General features: G+C 33.3%; 1 protein-coding gene across 1 annotated transcript in view; it reads right to left on the bottom strand.

Annotated features, from left to right (window-relative positions):
* Nucleotides 1-6,092, bottom strand: part of LOC106470068 (alkaline phosphatase-like) — a 38,418-nt gene extending 32,326 nt beyond the window's left edge. The window contains exon 1 of the mRNA XM_022398612.1: nucleotides 5,978-6,092. The gene's annotated coding sequence lies outside the window, so the exon portion shown is untranslated. The remainder of the gene's footprint in view (nucleotides 1-5,977) is intronic.
* Nucleotides 6,093-6,339: the final 247 nt, after the last annotated feature.

The raw sequence follows: 6,339 nt of genomic DNA on the forward strand, positions 1-6,339 counted from the left end.
AGTAGCCCATGAGTTGGCGGAGGGTGGTGATGACTAGCTGCCTTCCCTCTAGTCTTACACTGCTAAATTAGGGACGGCTAGCGCAGATAGCCCTCGTGTAGCTTTGCGCGAAATTCAAAAAAACAAACAAAAAAAATAAACTTTCTGTGAATTTAACAATTGGCTTGATTGAGCTGAAACGTTATGATATAAAAAATATCAAAGTTGAATTATCTAATTATCGTTTATACTACACTGCGTAGCAATATCCACCAATATATCATCACTACACCTGTTTAATATCATATAATAAAGTTAAATATTTTCGTTTTAAAAGGAACAGGGCGAAGAAATATTTTTATCTGTAGCCCCTGGGTTTTTTGTTTTTATTTTCTTCAAAACAAAAAAATTGCAAGCAATACCGCGAAAGTTTGTTTGTTTATTTGTTTTTTAATGCAAAGCTGCATAATGGGCTATGTGCGATCTGGCCACGGCGCGGGATCGAACCTCGGAGTTTAGCGAGGTAAGTTCGTAAACTTACCATTGATCCACCAGAAAAGTTTGTTTCAGCGCAATGCAACAAAATGGGCAGTCTGCGCTATTTCAACCGTGGAGAATCGAACCCCGGAGTTTAGCGATGTAAGTCAGTAAATTTACTGTCCCTCCCCCCTCTCCCGAGGGGACACAACGAAAGAATGAAACAGAAGAGGGAAGTTCTTGCGATATACGAAAACGAAACTATAGGAAAAGGTTGCTGAAATGTAGCGAAACCGCTACTTAATTAGTTATGTCCTTCAGGCCATATAGTGGGATAATTTCTAAGCAGTTAATTGAAAAGAAACAAGGACCTAGACTAAGATAAATAATATTTTTTGGCTACAAATGGGCTGCTTAAAACACGTGTCTAATTGCATTGTTCTGGAATAGTTTAGTCGGCAAAGAAAAAATTAATTACTTTATGTTCTTGAAAACATCATAAGTCTACTGTTTACATCATTCTTTTATTAAATATATATACGGTTCTTATAAGAATAGTTACTATCCACCTTAAATATTAATTTCACCGAAAAAAAAGATAAAATCGAATAGTACCGAGTATGAACAATAAAGCACATTATTTGCCGTATTAATACGTCTCTAAGTGGCTCAGCAGCAAGTGTGAAAGCATATAAGGCTAAAAACAGGTTTCTATAATCGTGGTGGGCACAGCAAAAATAGCTCATATTAATAAAGTAAAAACTAAAACAATACCAGATCTCATTTAGCATGCTTAACAATTAATAGTATGCCTTACTTTTTACTCTTTGGAGTACATTAGCAGGAATATATATAGAAGTACAAAAAGATTCATGTGAACATATTGGGATTACGGCCGAAAATGTCTACAACAGCGATAGTACTCAAATAATGAATCAGTGCATTGTAATCATTATACGCCTTTGTTTATGATCTTGCATACTCGTAGTTATACCGGTGTATTAAATTACCTACATTAATTAACGGATAAGTTTTATTTTCTGACTCATGAAGGTAGCTTGCTTTTATTAGCAATTACTGATAACTTAAGTTGTCCTAAATAAAATTGCCATTTTTTTTCTCATATATTAAGGATAAAAAAAAAGATTGGGACCATTTTTGTATATGACTGCATCAGCATACTTAAAAGACTAACTCGCAACAGATGTTAATGAAAAACTTTATATTCATTAAGGTTAATGTCCTATTTTGTGCAACGAGTATAATATATACAAATTATAGTAAGTAATTAAACTAAAATAAAAATATATAGATCAAGTGCTATAAATAAATAGTTAAAATATGTTATACAATTCTGCTTCATTAGATCATTTAACCAAACGTAGGCTGGGCTGCGAATATGAAGGTTCGAGACGTAATGCCACTGAGCACGCTTCACACTTTCAGATGTAGGTGCATTATAAAAATGAGAGTCAATTCTGCAATCTGATTCAAAGAGCCGAATCAAGCAAGTTCTTGTGGCGGCGGTTGTTGCAGATTGGCTACCCTCCTCTGGTCGAAATATCAAAATTAGGGACGACTATACCTAAGCCTTATAGGTCTCTGACCTGATCATTTAGCCCATGTATTTCCTAAGGTGTCTTCCGGGTTATAAACGTCAAATATGAACTAGCTGTTGAAAAATTCCATTTCGTAACCAGATATTTCTTCACACAAAGGTGGATATGGCCGAGTGCGTGTGTGAAGAAATATTTGAAATGTAAAACCTATTATTGTTGTAACTTAAGAAAAAAACACAACACCTAATTCATATAATACGTGAATAGTACTGTGTAAACTGAATACCTTAGTTTAATTATATATATAGTGTAAACTGAATACCTTAGTTTAACTATATATATAGTGTAAACTGAATACCTTAGTTTAACTATATATATAGTGTAAACTGAATACCTTAATTTAACTATATATATATAGTGTAAACTGAATACCTTAGTTTAACTATATATATAGTGTAAACTGAATACCTTAGTTTAACTATATATATGGTATACTTAGGGATTGTATTAGTAGTGATTATAAGTTGGGAACAATTAATCATTCGTTACAAGTGTTTTGTGCTGAATACTTCTACTCATGCGTTGATTTGTTGTTGTTTTGTTTTTCACAAATTCCTTCAGTTTACATTTACTATCAGAAAATGTCTTGGGTTTCTATTGTAATTACTATCAGTTACAAACGATAAAAACAATTAAGGCTTACATATCAGATTTTATCGCCTTTGTTGTATTAAATACATTTGTAACCGACTGAATAAACACAACTGGTATAGAGTATGCTTCAGAGTGAAGTGAATGTTATGCTCACTTGAGGACTGTGATGATTTTAGGGATAAAATGTATGACTTATCTCCAGGAAATTTTTATTATTATTTTCGAATTTAGTATATTTTCTCAGTGGTCATTGTGTTAGCTTACCGGCAATACATTGATTATATACAGTAAAGCCTAAAATACAATTTGGCTCGTCTAGTTCCAATTAATATACTGGATTATTTTGAAAAAAAAAGAACAAACAAAAAAATAAACGTCAGAAAGATTTAGAGTATTTGATAGGCTAGGGATTATTAAATAAAATTCAAAAGCTATTATTATCGAATTGAATGGATACAGTTTATAATAAGACAAATGATACCGTGAAAAATTGTATTCAACGCCTACTGAAATATGATTAATACACTTGTACCAACATATTAATACACTGTACTGACATATTAATATAGTGTACCAACATATTAATACACTGTACTGACATATTAATATAGTGTACCGACATATTAATACACTTGTACCGACATATTAATACACTGTACTGACATATTAGTATACTGTACCGACATATTAATACACTTGTACCGACATATTGATACACTGTACTGACATATTAATACACTTGTACCGACATATTAATATACTGTACTGACATATTAATACACTTGCACCGACATATTAATATACTGTACCGACATATTAATACACTTGTACCGACATATTAATATACTTATACCGACATATTAATATACTGTACTGACATATTAACACACTTGTACCGACATATTAACATACTGTACAGACATATTAATACACTTGTTCCGACATAATACATTTGTACTGACATATTAATACACTGTACCGACATATTAATACACTTGTACCGGCATATTAATACACTTGTTCCGACATATTAATACACTTGTACTGACATATTAAGCAAGCTAAGATAAAGCAGAACAAATTGTTTTTGAAAAAACAAAATTATTATAACAATAATGTGTCTGAAGTGTTACTATATCAGTATTACTTTAGTAATGATGGATGTATAACGATAATTACATCAGTATTACTTTAGTAATGATGGATGTATAACGATAATTACATCAGTATTACCTTAGTAGTGGTGGATGTATAACGATAGTTACATCAATATTACTTTAGTAATGGTGGATGTATAACGATAATTACATCAGTATTACTTTAGTAGTGGTGGATGTATAACGATAATTACATCAATATTACCTTAGTAGTGGTGGATGTATAACGATAATTACATCAGTATTACTTTAGAAATGATGGATGTATAACGATAATTACATCAGTATTACTTTAGTAATGGTGGATGTATAACGATAATTACATCAATATTACCTTAGTAGTGGTGGATGTATAACGATAATTACATCAGTATCACTTTAGTAATGATGGATGTATAACGATAATTACATCAGTATTACTTTAGTAATGATGGATGTATAACGATAATTACATCAATATTACCTTAGTAATGGTGGATGTATAACGATAATTACATCAGTATTACCTTAGTAGTGGTGGATGTATAACGATAATTACATCAATATTACCTTAGTAGTGGTGGATGTATAACGATAATTACATCAGTATTACTTTAGTAATGGTGGATGTATAACGATAATTACATCAGTATTATTTTAGTAATGGTGGATGTATAACGATAATTACATCAGTATTACCTTAGTAGTGGATGTATAATGAAACAAAACGACGGAGACGATCCCCCACTTCATGAAGAAGTAAAACTGTATCGTCTCCACCTCATGTTTTACAAAATATACTTCCCTTGTTCTATTACCTCTAGCTGACTCCCCTTGAGTAAGAAAGTTTATTACGTAATATCATTGCTAAAAGTCTTCACTCATCGAATCTCAAAACAACAAAAATACACCCGCTATTGTATTTCACTTTCTTTTTTTTTTACATTCGAGCACTGACTGGACGGGACATTAAGACATGGCACAAGAGGTCTTATGTTTCTATCTTATTACTGAGAATTGCGAAAGTTTTTTTCTCTTTTCAACACGACTGTTTGTAAAACAATTTCATCAAGTTTTACTAGGTTAATTTGTATTGATATAATAATATATGGGCCAGGTGGTTAGGACGCTCGACTCGCAATCTGCGGGTCGCGGGTTCGCATCCCCATCCCACCAAACATGCTCGCCCTTTCAGCCGTGGGGGTGTTATAATGTGACGGTCAATCCCACTATTCGTTGGTACAAGAGTTGGCGGTGGGTGGTGATGACTAGCTGCCTTCCCTCTAGTCTTACACTGCTAAATTAGGGACGGCTAGCGCAGATAGCCCTCGTGTAGCTTTGCGCGAAATTCAAACAAACAAACAATAATAATATATACGTCACAGTTAAGGTTAATAATAACGCTGATGCAGTATTAAGCTTTTAGTTGTTTTTTTTTCGTTTCTTTGTTATTAAGCACAAGGAGCTACCATTGCTCTACCTACCGTGGGTATCGAAACTCAATTTTTAACGCTATATGCTTTCAGATTTACCGAGTTTTTTCTTCTTTTACTTTATGTTAAGCACAAGGCTGCACAATAGGCTACTTGTGCTCTGTCCACCGCGGGTTTCGAAACCAGATTTTTAGCGTTATAAACCCTCAAATATATCGCTGAGCCATCGGAGGTCTAGTTAGTTACAAGCAATAAACGTTGTCTTTAAGCGTATTATTATCAGAAAATAAAATAAAAAGTTTCAGAAATTATGTATTTGTTGTATGACGGTTTAATGGTCTTATATTTCTGGCCCCCCAGTGGCACAGTGGTATGTCTGCGGACTTACAATGATGGAATCCGGGTTTCGATATACGTGGTGGGCAGAGCACAGATAGCCCATTGTGTAGCTTTGTGCTTAACTTCAAACAAACAAATCAAATCAAATTTATATTTCTGCTTTAGTCTGAAGCATATGGAGCACTACGAAACTTTAAAAGTAAAACAAATATTTAAGAAATTAGTATGATATTAAAAAAATGTCTAGTATACACGTGAAATGCTAATCTCACGAAATAAAAAAATGGTATTGTAATGTCTAACCTAACCCTAAAGGTAAATATCATACCAATATTTACAAGGCTTAGTTATACCTGACGTTATAATGCACCTAACACCAGGTGTAACGAACACTACTCACCGCATCATAACATTTCAAGAAATCGCGTCCTTTGCACCCAGTTGCCAAGAGAGAATTGTCACATTTCCAGGCTATTCGATTTTCAGAGGCGGGAAAAGAGGCTGGGCCTTTTCTCTACGTCATCGAACTCCACGTCACTGTGTTTGTGTGAAAGATGAAAATATTTTTTCCCCACTTGCCTGTCTTTTAGGACATAAAACAGCGAATTTTTAGAGCCTAATTTGTCAGAGTATAAATATTCTTCTTGCTGAACTTGCTGTAAGTAGGTGTGTTGCTTAAAACGTGTGATTTATTAAACGGATGAAACAGAATTAATAGTTATTATTAGCTCGTCAATGTCTATCCAGCCAGCTAACTAACTA

This window comes from Limulus polyphemus, unplaced genomic scaffold, assembly GCF_000517525.1.
Source record: "Limulus polyphemus unplaced genomic scaffold, Limulus_polyphemus-2.1.2 Scaffold3803, whole genome shotgun sequence".
NCBI classification, from domain to species: Eukaryota; Metazoa; Arthropoda; class Merostomata; order Xiphosura; family Limulidae; genus Limulus; species Limulus polyphemus.